The following is a 13857-nucleotide window of genomic DNA, read 5'->3' as shown; positions in this document are numbered from 1 at the left end:
CAAATTAGGATCTACTTTATATATTTCCAATATCTTTAGTAACTATGAGTGGGGTATACTATCAAAAGCTTTTTGGTAATCAACGTATGCGTAGTGTAGCGACCTTTGTTTAGTTTTAGCTTGATATGTCACCTCTGCATCTATTATCTTTACATCCTCGTGCTCCTTTGCAGCAACCTTTTTGTTCTTCGTTTATAATTTTGTTCTGTGTTGTATGTGTCATTAATTTCTGTGTAATGACTGAAGTTAATATTTTGTATATTGTTCGTAGGCATGTTATGGGGCGATATTTTGCTGGGTTTGCTGTGTCTACTTGATCTTTAGGTTTCAGATAAATTATTCCTTGTGTAAGTATCAGGGACTGTGTATGGGTCTGCAATGTAACTGTTAAGTAATTTAGTTAGATGTGAATGTGTTGAGGTGAACTTCTTTAGCCAGAAATTTGCTATTTTATCTTTTCCAGGGGCTTTCCAATTGTGCGTAGCATTAATTGCACGGGTGACTTCATGTTGCAAAATAATCACTTCAGGCATTTGTAGTATCATCTTGTATGTGTCTGTTTCTGCTTGTATCCACCGTGAATGTCTGTTATGTTGTACCGGGTTTGACCATATGTTGCTCCAGAAGTGTTATTATTATAATAATAATTATTATTATTTTGTTGCCATATCCAGTTTTCTCAGTAGTAATATTATAGGATAGTTTAAGAATTCAAGAATAGATTACAGAATAGTTTAAGGTTAGAAGGGAATTCGGTGCAGGAAACTATATTGGAAGAAACACCGAAAACAACTTGGGATCCAATGGTCGTCACTCTGCCCATTAACACAGAACATTAACGTCACTGGGGGATACATGACTGCCCAGGTCCCATGGATCTGATATTAACTTCACTTGATCAAGTGCAGACCAGTACTTCCCGTTAAATTTTATTTGAAAGTCTCACCACTTCACTACGTAACACAACATTAGGTGACGATACACTTTTTTGGATAAGCTTGAATTCTTTCCACATGTCGTCTATAACCTTGCTAATATCATTAACTTTGGAAGAAGCAATACTCGAAATGTTTCCAGAGGTTATACTCTCAGTAACTTTTCGATCTATAATTTGTTCAAAAGGTTCCTCCAGACTACTTATATTTACTGTATCAGAGTTAGCTGTTCTCTCTTGGAAACTCCTTTATACATTTTCTACTTGTGTATTACCGCCTGCAATTTGCGATTGTATTAATTCATCCTGCTTGTCAACAGTTTCTTTCAAAGTACGCAATCTCTACTTTACAGCATCAAATGTAACATTACATACGTTTTGAAATGGTCCTAACTGCTCACGAAGTTCAGATTCTACATTATTACATTTATCTTCAGTATCAAATTCCAACTTCTTTGCCAAATCCTGAAGTTGATCATCCTGTCTCTGATTAAAGTCAGTGAACAGTTGAGTTACGTGACTGCTTAAAGAGCTAGTTACTTCACCTTTCAAATCTGTCTTGAGATTTTCTACTCTAGCAGTTAAAGCGTCGAATTCTGTCATCAAATTTTCCATACCTTCACATAAATTACTAAAGTCTTTACTTTGTGAATCTACCTTAGCACTTAACAATCCTAAAGTCTCATTCTGAACATCCAATTTATTATTTAATTGAGTATTCACTGTATCTGACTTAAGACTTTGAGCATTTAAAGCTGCACTTAGTTCCTTTCTTAAAGCCACTGAATCTGCACTTTGGGCTTTGATTAAATTTACTTATTCAGGCCGGTCTGGCACTTCCTTACTCACTTTCATAGTCATGGCTGATTCTGCAGTTTCCCCAATTCTCTGTGTATTATCCATATTCCTATTAGTTTTGTATCTAGTAATCATTTAATGAATTAACTCTAAGTATAATCACTACACTGTAGCAGCAACACCGTTTAACATACGAAAAAGTTAGATTTGGTGCAATATTTCTGAGCGCACAAGTTACAGCCAAACGCGGGCCTTTTGACAGTAAGTTACGCTTACCAGCGGTTGCGAAGTAGAATGGAGGCCACAGGGCCGTAGACTGCTGAAAAGAGTAAACTCAGTGATTTGCATGGCGCAAGTTACAGACAGAAGTGGCCCACTGGCCCAACCTAGGTGTTATGAGTACACGACTTGGAGTGGCGCGTTAGCAAAACAGAGGCGCACAGCCATGTATAAATAGGTGCCAGTTTTCTAACAAGGGGGATTCAAGTGTGGCAGCTCTCCTGGATGGTAGGCCGTGTCACACCACCGGCTACACGCAACAGCACATGGGGCACCAGCTTTCCAGTCCACGGCAGGTCGCTCAATTGACCCTCTGAGGCCAACGCGGGGTCCGTAGCCAGCCAGCGGCAGGCCACTCGACGGCTTGCTATCACGGACAGTCTTGTTGGCTCCCAGCACATGCTGGAGGCATCCCGAGCGAGGGCCGCAGATTTCGCTGTCAGATCGCAGGCGCTTGTTGTCGCCGCGATCTTAACCATGACGGCGAAGAAGCATGCAATAGGCCACCCTGCGGCTCCAGCGAGCGGCACAGAGGCAAGGGGGATGAAGGCTGCCAAGTCAGCTGCTGGTGCATCCTGATGTCGTCAAAACACTGTGGCTGTACACAGCTGGCATGCCGCAGTACATTACACGGGTCACTGAGGTATCCCTTCCACGCCAAGCATCCTAAGGATCATGGGACCCTATGACGCAGACAGAGGGGAACGCGACATTGTAGCTGGGAATAATAAAATACTTGAAGATCACAGTCGAGTTTTAATATGGCGCATCCTGACAGTTTCCATCCACGTCCAACATTCCTCCACCACACGCCAACATGTACATTTGGCAGTGACGCCCACAACACCAATAAAAGGCACACTACTGTTTTTATCCCTTCTTGCTAAGGTACTAAAGTTCCATTTTGCGCCTCTGGCATAGAATTCTCGCAACGTAGCGAATGTAATGGCCAGTCAGCAGTGGTGAACAGCAAGCCGGTGGCGTCAGACATTGGTGTCGGCATCGGTAGGCAGCTGTGGAAGCAGATCAGCATGAGTGAACCGCAACTGGCGCCAGTGGCATCGGATGTTGTTTCTGGATTGGCGTCGCCGCAATGTGTGTGAGAGTTGTATGCTCCACCCAGTGGATCTTCTTAGTTGAATTATTCTCGTCATATCTCTTCTTAGTCTAATATGTCAAGGTCTACTTTCCGTTCTTTTAACGTTATCACTTCCTAACGTCTTCCCTTTTGTTGCATCCACAAATTTTTCCATTTGATTTTTGGACTTAATCCAATTACACAAAACAGTTCTCTTGTCTTGTTATATCTGGTTGCTACGGCAACACATCATATCTTCTTCTTCGATTTCTTCTCATTTCTGTCACGTTCGCCATGCTCTAACAATCTCGTTGCCAAGAATCGATGTGGAGCTGATTTGCCAACTTCACACCTCTTTCACATCAGATGACTTACTTGGTATGCACAGCCGATCTTCCTCTCTGGATAGTCTGCCACGTCGATCTCCTAAAACCACTTCTCCGAAGAATAATCTCTCTCTCTCTCTCTCTCTCTCTCTCTCTCTCTCTCTCTCTCTCTCTCTCTCTCTCTCTATCTATCTCTTTACTCATGAAACAATTAGATACTCGCAGAATACTTTTAGTTTAGTCTTGGTGTATTTCAACTTCCACAAAGAACAAATTCACCATTTCTCACATAAATATTCAGAAGTTTGCAAGTCAACCGATTCATCTCGCATTAGACTCCATCACTGGTTTAACAACCACATAATTTATGAATATGTCTTGCTTCTATCAAGTCCAACACATGAATTACTTGGAAGTCTAACCTTATTTCGTCATCTGTCCTTAACAATCATCACAGTCACTAAAAGCACAGAATAATGCATAAACATTCCTTGTTCTTCTTTACACATACACTGAAACTCTATGGATCGTACAGCAGGTACTTGATGGCCGCCATGTCCACAATTTGCTCGTGACTGTTTTTAGATCTGCACACACACACAAATGTGCAATGTGCAGTAGGTCGGATTCATCTCTCTCACAGTTCTATTTAAAACATCGTGTGTTCGAGACGGAGGAAGGCCAAGTGGTTCTAGAGTTTATGCAGAAATTCTTGAAGCACTACACTGTATTTTACATGAGGCACAATGAGATTCCAGACATTGTGTGGATGGTTTCAGTTTGAGTGTTGTTTAGACACATGAACATGTCCCTTCAAAAATCTCATCCTGTGCCACTTGAAATTAAGATATTTGTGACTAAAGGAATATCATGAATCTCATGAAGGTATGGTGAATGCATCTATATTACTAAACAGCTCACCAAATTCACTCCTCATGATTCAAAGTGCACAGTCCCAGTAGCAGGTTGCCTATCTAATGGCATTCAGTGCCAGCAAAAAATTTATTTCCAAATTTCTTTTAATAATTTGATCAAATTTAAAGATTTTAAACTGTCTTAATTTACATATTCAGAGACATAAAGTTTAACATTCAACACAGTAACGCAAGTATTACTGTTACAAACTATGCAGGTGTCTTGAGGCACTACTCTTAAATACCCAGATTAATCAGTACTTGAGAATGAGAGCACTTAGTCACTTTGCGACAGTGCCTACCTGCACTGTCCATTAAGCCCTCCAAGTCTGTGTGATCAAAGTCTTGTTGAACAGCTATAAATTGACATCCCGAAATTTTACTAATTTTGTACACTAGATAAATTTTCAAATGAGATGTCCTTCCCCACATTTATCATCACATTCCAATGGACAGAGCCAAGTAGGTACCTCCACTTTACTATATACAACAGTGGCCTTTACAACATTATCACACTATGAAATCACAGCCCTTTTTGAATACAGTATTAATAGAGTACTGAAACAGTGTGCTCATGCTCAAAAGAAGTTCATACAAAATCAAACACTTTACTGAAGTTTAAGTGTTGAGGCACAAGTATGTTACACAGTCGTCACTTGATTGCTCACGGGCTGAATATTTTGGGGTTGGGTGATCTATATCAAAACATGTAGGAACATATCATGATTTCGTACACAGCATTTTGGTTCAGTTAGATTTTGTTAACTCAGATGAACTTTAGGTTATGATAGTAATGTAGTTTACAAAATATGTGGTGGTTTAGGAAAATACAAAAGATCATGAAACCATGTTATGCACCTGCATTGGGAATAATCCATTTACATGAAACAGCATGTTATTTAGGTTTATACTTACTTATGACAATTTTAGTTAATTCTAATTAATGGCTTAATTACCTACTGAAGGATGTCACTTGGTCAAAGAAATGTAGAGCAACAAAGCATGATGTTTTAAGTTGGGACCTAGCAAACCACAATGGCTAAATTTGCAATGGAAAAATCTAAGCATTTAAAACAACTCTAATATACCATTTATTTTTTAGTCCCAGTTGCACATTTTTTGTTGTCAAAGCCCTCCGTAAGAAATATAATAGGAGAGATGGCAGTAACTAGGGACCTGTTTCACTGCTGACATCATATTTCAAAATTTTTGAGAAGGTGGTGTATCCTAGAACAGTACCTAACCTGAGCACAATAATATCCTCAGAAAATCACAGCTTGGATTTCACAAAAGTTGCTCTACTGAGAATGCCATTTACATATTCACTCACCAGATTTTATAAGCATTAAACAATAAAATAGCTGCCGGCTGGTATTTTCTGTGACATGTCTAAGGCCTTTGACTCTGTGAATCATAGTATCCTCCTACATAAATTGAAGTTTTATGGGATTGATTGTATAGCCAACCAATGGATAATGTCGTATCTTACCAAAAGAATGCATGAAGTTGTACTTACTAGTTCAACCAGTGTAGTCCAGGGCCATTATCCTAACTGGGGAGAAATCACGATGGGGTTCCCCCCTAAGGCTCAATCTTAAAGCCCACTGTTGTTCCTTATGTATTTAAACAATCTCTCATCTAATACACAACAAACAAAATTAATTCTTTTTGCAGCTGACACTAGTATTGTAATCTCTCCAAACGTATATACGGGAACAGAAGCAATGGTAAACAGTGTTCTTAAAAGTATCATTGACTGGTCTTCTGCAAATGATCTCACCCTCAATTTTAAAAAGACATAACATATTCAGTTCTGCACATCTAATGGTACTACACCATTGGTAAGTGTAACGCACAAAGAGGAAACAATAAAGCTGTGAGGACAGGTCATGAGTCATGCTTGGATATCTCAGATCATAGAGCACTTGCCCGCGAAAGGCAAAGGTTGCGAGTTCGAGTCTTGGTCTGGCATACTGTTTTAATCTGCCAGGAAGTTTCAAACAATAATAGGGTAGAAACTTCAAAATTCTTAAGTGTTCATATCAACAAGAATTTGAACAGGAAGAAACACATTTTGGAACTCCTTAAACAATTTAGTTCAGCCACATTTGTACTTAGAATCATTGCAAATCTTAGGGAGAGACAAATCAGTAAGTTGACATACTTAGCATATTTTCATGCAAGTAATTCATCTTTAAAAAAGTCCTCATTGCTCAAAAATGTGCTGTAAGAAGAATATGTGCTGTAAGAATAATATGTGGTGCTCAACCATGATAATCTTGTACACATCAATTTAAGGAGTTTCACCCTCAAAGTATACTTATTCCCTCATGAAGAGTGTTGTAAATAATCCACAGCAGTTCAAAAGGAACAATTATTTACATAATTACAATACTAGAAGGAAAAATGACATTCATTACTCCACATTAAGGTTGTCTTTAGCACAAGAAGGGGTGCACAGTGCTGCAACTAAAATATCTGACAACTTACCCAGTGATATAAAATTCCTGACAGACAGTAAAGTAAAATTTGAAAGCAAAATGAAAAATTGTCTCCTCAACAACTCCTCCTATTTTGTTTAATAATTTCTATTACTGTAATGTGCAGAAGATGGTTGGTAGAAATTACTAACTTATATCTGTATTTTTCTTTTACGTCTTAGAAATGTTCAGCATGTAGCCATACTAACAAGTTAATTTGTGATTTGAATGTACAATGACTCATTCCACATCATTGCTATTTATCATTCAGAATGGTCATGGGACATGAACAATTAACTAACTAATTTACTAACAATCTTAGTATGCTTGCATTAATTTTCACAATTGGCAGCATAATCCACCAGTATCCCTATGAAGCTTCTAAATGTCTCAGAGGTTTTCTCCCTTGGCTTACCATGGCACTTTTTTTAGCTCTGCTCTATATCGCAATGCTTCAAAAGCTCCTGCCTACTATCTCTCAGATGGAATCAGGAGAGGTGACAGAACTTTTTGTAATGGTCACAATGTGTGTGTGTGTGTGTGTGTGTGTGTGTGTGTGTGTGTGTGTGTGTGTTTCCTTAGTCACTTCCTTATGTGTTTACTGTAACAACACTGTGTGTTTCTGATGGTAAGTGCAATAACACTGTGGCTGAGAAATAAATAGAAATAATTTGTTTTTAGTGGGACTTGTGTTCCATGTATTATTTTTACTTTATACCTGGCACAGAACTGGAGTAATGTTTCAAGCATAGACAGCGCTCTCTTTACACATACACTCTTGATGACAGAGGCAATAAACAGTGTGCAAAGATGACACACGTATCCCAGCAGAGACTTTCTTCAAGCCCATAATATGCCTCCAAAACACACAAATCTATGGATGTCATCATTACTGTATATGAATGGAACATTGACCATGTACCATTATGATCTGCTACCTCATTAAAAGTTCTCACACACAGTCTCAATGAATGATAAAATACACAATGGTACGAATTATTAATAAAAAAATTGACACTATTGCTATTTAATTAACAGTCAACACGCATCTATCTTTGTTCTGACTTAAAGATCAGCTTCCAGTGGAAATTTTTAATTTCTCTTCTATGTAGTTAGAACATAGGCAGAAATCTGAACAGAATTTAGTGTTGGGAGGACTGACTCAGCATACAGAAAAGTCAAAACAATCTTTGGTGAAATTAAAACCAAGGGTAGTAACAATAAGAGAACAATGGGAATTCCACTGTTAAATGCAGATGAGAGAGCAAATAGGAGGAAAAAGAACATTGGAAGCCTCTATGAAGGGGAGAACTTGTTTGATGACATGAAGAAGTTGGAGTCGAAATGGAAGAGAGAGGAGATCCAGTGTTCGAATCAGAATTCAAACGAGCTTTTGAAGACTTAGAATCAAATAAGGCAGAAGGGATAGATAACATCCCATCAGAATTTCTAAGATCACTGGAAGAACTGGCAACTAAATGACTATTCAAGATGGTATGTGGACTGCATGAAACTGGTGACAAAACATCTTACTTCCAAAAACGTATCATCCATGCAATTCAGAAGACAGCAAAAGAAAATTGACGGTGCGCTTGATGATGAACAGTTTGACTTTAAAAAAGGTAAGGGCACCAGAAAGGCACTGCATAATGGAAGCAAGACTGTAGCAAAACCAGAAACCATTCACAGGATTTATCAATCTGCAAAAAGCATTTGACAATGTAAGATGGTGCAAGATGTTCAAAATTCTGAGAAAAATAGAACTAAGATAGAGGGAAAGATGGTTCTGAGAAAAATAGGAGTAAGATATAGGGAAAGACGGATGATATATCATATGTACAAGAACCAAGAAAGAGCAATATGATTGGTAGACCAAGAACAAAGTGCTTGGATTAAAAAGGGTGTATGAATGGGATGTAATCGTTCACCTCTACTTTTCAATCTATAGATCAAAGAAGCAACGTTAGAAATGAAAGAAACATTCAAGAGCAGGATGAGAATTGAGGCTGAAAGGCTATCTATATTAAGATTCACTGGTGACATTTCTATCCCCAGTGAAAGTGAAAAACAATTACAGGATCTGCTGAACGGAATGAACCGTCTAATGAGTACAGTATATGGACTGACAGTAAATCAGAAAAAGACGGAAGTCAAGAGAAGTAGCAGAAATGAGAACAGCAAGAAACTTAACATCAAAATTGGTGAACACGAAGTTGACAAAGTTAAAGAAGTCTACCACCTCGGAAGTCAAGTAACCCATGAGGGATGAAGCAAGGAGAACATAAAAAGCAAACTAGTACAGGTATGAATAACATACAGATGACATAGTAATAAGCATTCCTGGCATAGACAAACAATTGAAAGAGTTGAAAACAAACAAGTCACTAGGACCAGATGGAATCCCAGATTGGTTTTTCAAAGAGCATTCTACGACACTGGCCCCTTACTTAGCTTGCATTTATCATGAACCTGTAGCCCAGCACAAACTCCCAAGCGACTGGAAAAAAGCGCACAGGACACCATGTATAACAAGGGCAAAAGAATGAATCTGCAAAATTACAGACCAATATCCCTAAAACTGGTTTGTTGCAGAATCCTTGAACATAGTCTCAGTTTCAATATAAAAATTTTTCTTGAGACCAAGAAGCTTATGTCCACAAATCAGCTTGGTTTTAGTAAGCATCACTCATGCAAAACTCAGCTTGCCCTTTTCTCACATGATATACTGTGAACTATGGACGAAAGGCATCAGGCAGATTCCACATTTCTAGATTTCCAGAAAGCATTTGACACTGTGTCCCATTGCAGGCTGTTAAAGAAGGTACAAGCATATGGTTTACGTTCACAGATACGCGAGTGCCTCTAAGACTTCTTAAGTTATAGACACCATTAGGTTGTCCTCAATGGCAAACGTTCTTCAGAGACAAGAGAATCATAAGGAATGCCCCAGGGAAATGAGATATGACTGCTACTATTCTCTAGATTCATAAATGATTTGGAGGACAGCATGGGCAGCAATCTGTGGTTGTTTGCTGACAATATTGCAGTGCATGGTAAGGTGTCAAAGTTGAGTGATTGTAGGAAGATACAAAATTTCTAGTTCTTGATGCAATAATTTACCAACAGCCGTATGTATTGCAGAAATTTATTTTATTTTATGAACTTCTATGTGCTACCAGTTTCGGCATTATATTGATACCATCTTCAGGCCCCACTCGTCATAGTCGTAAAATCACTATACACGGAAGGAGCCATATACCTGGATCCGTGAATCAATTCGTCCTGCAACAGCTCTTGGTGGCCATTTTTTTGTGTTCCTTCTGTAATAAGTGATATTAGTTGTGCTATGGAATCCATTTAGTGTGTTCCATCTTTACCTGAGAACATGAGTAATCAAAGTAATGTTACAATACCAGTAAAGTTGATAAAACCCTGCAAAAACAGTGTGGATGCAGCATCTGATGAAATAGAAAGTAATCTTTAACATGAAGTGTGTAATAACAGAAATGATGATTCAGATTTTGGGTGTCCTTACATCAAGATTAAGATTTATTAGTGGGAAGGGAACTGTTTGATTGACACAAGTAGCCTGATTTGTGGGATATCTGAACAATTTAGAGACGAGTGCCAATATAGTAAGAATTTTGTGGAAATGTCCATTGCATGTATAAGGATAAGAGGAGTTGCTGGTAAGCAAAGCAATTATGTAAGACGTCAAGTACTGTTAACGTTTAGTATTGAGGACAAGACCTATGAACATGGGTGCTTACTGATCCCTTGTCTAGAAGAAAACATACGCTTCGTTAGTCAATTTACAAGACTATTTAATTGCATTTTGTTTGTCATGAGTTTAGTATGTAAGATCATGTAATTTCTAAAGTAATATCTTCTCCGTTGACAGAGTTTAAACCTCTTTGTAGAATCATAAAACTATATAATTGTGTTTTGTTTGTCTGGAATTTAGTATGTAAGATGATGTGAGTCCTAGAGTTCCATCTTATCTATAGACTAAGTTAAAATCTATGATACGCTATATAATTATGTTCTGTAATAGATTTGTGCTTCAGAATTTGATACATATATGCCATAAGACTAAATGAATAGATCCTTTTGCAATTTCGAAATGGGACAATGTTTATAATTTGTGCTGTAAAAATTAGGAATAGTATCTTAGTGTATACGTGTAAGACACCTTATTAGTCCATCTTTATTTTTTTTTTTTTTAACTCTGTTTATTGAAGTTTCATACGTGAACAATTTTTAATTTCACCTGACATAAATCCCACATAACTGACTTTGGAAAATGAACTGGGAGAGCTTATCTTGTGTGATGTGAAGCAGGTATTGAACAGCATATTTAGTACACAAAACAATGTTTCAGGATTTGATGATGTTGTTTTGGTTTGTGAGGCGCTCAACTGCGCAGTTATCAGCGCCTGTACAAATTCCCAACCTTTTCTCAGTCCAAACTCACCACTTTCATGAATGAAGATGAAATGATGAGCACAACACAAACACCCAGTCATCTCGAGGCAGGTGAAAATCCCTGACCCTGCCAGGAATCGAACCCGGGACCCTGTGCTCAGGAAGCGAGGTTTCAGGATTTGATGTGAATGCTAGACAGGAAGTTACCCATCCGTTGAAGCATGTGATGAGAACTCTAGAGAGTAAACTGAAAGATGTGGGTGGTTCCACTCCCCACACTGCTGTATGGTTGTACCATGCTGGAACAGTCGACTTACAAAAGACCATAGGTACTGGGTAATATACTCAAGCACCTGTCAACTACATCTGTGCTGTGACAGAGATTTGTAAATTGTTAGCAAAGGCTGCCGCCAAAGATAGTGTTATTTCACATAAATGTGTATTTCCAATACACTGTGAAACACTTTTTTTTATCAATTTTAAATAAATCTTCTAGGCTTTTATGTATATGGGTTAGTTTGTTTGGACAATTAGCAAATATTAGCATTATGTGTGGCCGATGTACACCACTGGTGGTCATGGAAGGCGCCGTAATGGCTGTACATTAAGTGAATGCCATCCTCCGACTAATAGTGCAACCATATCGGCAACATACTGGTGAGGCAATTGTCTTCATGGACGACAATTCGCACTCCCATCGTGCACATCTTGTGAATGACTTCCTTCAGGATAACATTGCTCAACTAGAGTGGCCAGCATGTTCTCCATACACGAACCCTATCAGACATGCCTGGTATAGATTGAAAAGAGCTGTTTATGGCCAACATGACTCACCAACCACTCTGAGGGATCTACGCCGAATCGCCATTGAGGAGTGGGACAATCGGGAACAAAAGTGCCTTGATGAACTTGTGGATAGTATGCCATGACAAATACAGACATGCATCAATGCAAAAGGACATCCTACTGGGTATTAGAGGTACCAGTGTGTACAGCAATCTGGACCACCACCTCTGAAGGTCTCACTGTATAGTGGTAAACAAGCTATGTGTGGTTTTCATAAGCAATAAAAAGGGCGGAAATGATGTTTATGTTCATCTCTATTCCAATTTTCTGTACAGATTTCAGAACTCTTGAAACCAAGGTGATGCAAAACTTTTTTTTATGTGCGTATATTGAGAGGCCAATGTCAAGGTACCCACACTTGTGAACAGGGATCGACAAGAGGTTCACAAACTTACCCCACTTATTGCCCGAACTGCCCATTTCTGAGCCAAAGGTAACCTTTAAGAATGGGAAGGATTACCTCAAAATATAATACCATTAGACAAAAGAGAATGAAAATAATTAATGTAGGCTAATTTGTGTGCCAAACAACCACTTACTTCAGATATCATTCGAATAGTAAAAATGGCAGCATTAAGTCTTTGAACAAGATCCTGAACGTGGGCTTTCCACGACAGTTTACTATCTATCTGAACACCTAAAAATTTGAACTGTGTAGTTTCACCTAGAAATCTGAACTATTCAGTTTCATTAATCATATGCCCATTCTGTGAAATTAAAATGTCGGGTTTTGTTTGAATGTATGTTAGAAAATAAAAAAACTAAGTCTTACTCTGATTTAGCATTAGTTTATTTTCTACAAGCCCTGAACTTAAGTCACACACTGCACTATTTGAAACCAAGCCAATGTTGCACACAACATCCTTTACTACCAAGCTAGTGCCATCAGAAAACAGAAATATTTTAGAATTACCTGTAATATTAGAGGGCATATCATTTATATAAATAAGGAACAGGAGTGGCCCCAACACTGATCCCCCAACTGACCAAACTCCACTCAGACCCCATATCACAGACATTCTGAACACTATGAATAATGACCTTTTGCTGTCTGTTGTTAAAGTAAGAGGTGAATCAATTGTGAGCTGCTTCCCATATTCAGTAATAGTCCAACTCCTGGAGTGATATTTTGTGATCAATACAATCAAACTCCTTAGGTAAGTCAAAAAATATGCCTAGTGTTCGAAACCTTTTGTTTAATCCATCCAGTACCTCACAGAGAAAAGAGAATATATCATTTTCAGTTGTTACACTACTTCTAAAGCCGAACTGTACATTCGATAGCAAATTATATGATATAAAATGATCAATTGTCCTTACATACACAGCCTTTTCAATAACTTTAGTAAACACTGACGGCATAGAAATAGGTCTAAAATTGTCTACATTATCCCTTTCTCCCTTTTTATAAAGCAGCTTTACTACTGAGTACTTTAATCGTCCAGGAAACTGACCATTCCTAAAGCCAAAATTACAAATATGGCTAAATACAGGGCTAACGTGTGCAGCACAGTACTTTAATATTCTGCTAGGCACTTCGTCTTATCCATGAGAGTCCTTAGTCTTCAGTGATTTAATTATTGACTTAATCTCCCCCTTGTCTATATCACAGAGGAGTATTTCAAACATCAATCTTAGAAAGGCATTTGCCAAGAGAGTTATATGAGTCCCTGTTAGAAACTAAATTTTTATTTAATTCGCCAGCAATGCTCAGAAAATGATTGTTAAATACTGTACATATATCTGATTTATCAGTAACAGAAATATTCTTACTATG

The 13857-nt window shown here is 38.2% G+C and overlaps 1 protein-coding gene across 1 annotated transcript in view; it reads right to left on the bottom strand.

Moving 5' to 3' along the window:
- Positions 1–13857, bottom strand: part of LOC126262324 (uncharacterized) — a gene marked incomplete in the record, with an annotated part of 175556 nt that overhangs the window by 160946 nt on the left and 753 nt on the right.

This window comes from Schistocerca nitens, chromosome 1, assembly GCF_023898315.1.
Source record: "Schistocerca nitens isolate TAMUIC-IGC-003100 chromosome 1, iqSchNite1.1, whole genome shotgun sequence".
Classification (NCBI taxonomy): Eukaryota; Metazoa; Arthropoda; class Insecta; order Orthoptera; family Acrididae; genus Schistocerca; species Schistocerca nitens.
This window is presented reverse-complemented; position numbering and strand designations above follow the sequence as displayed.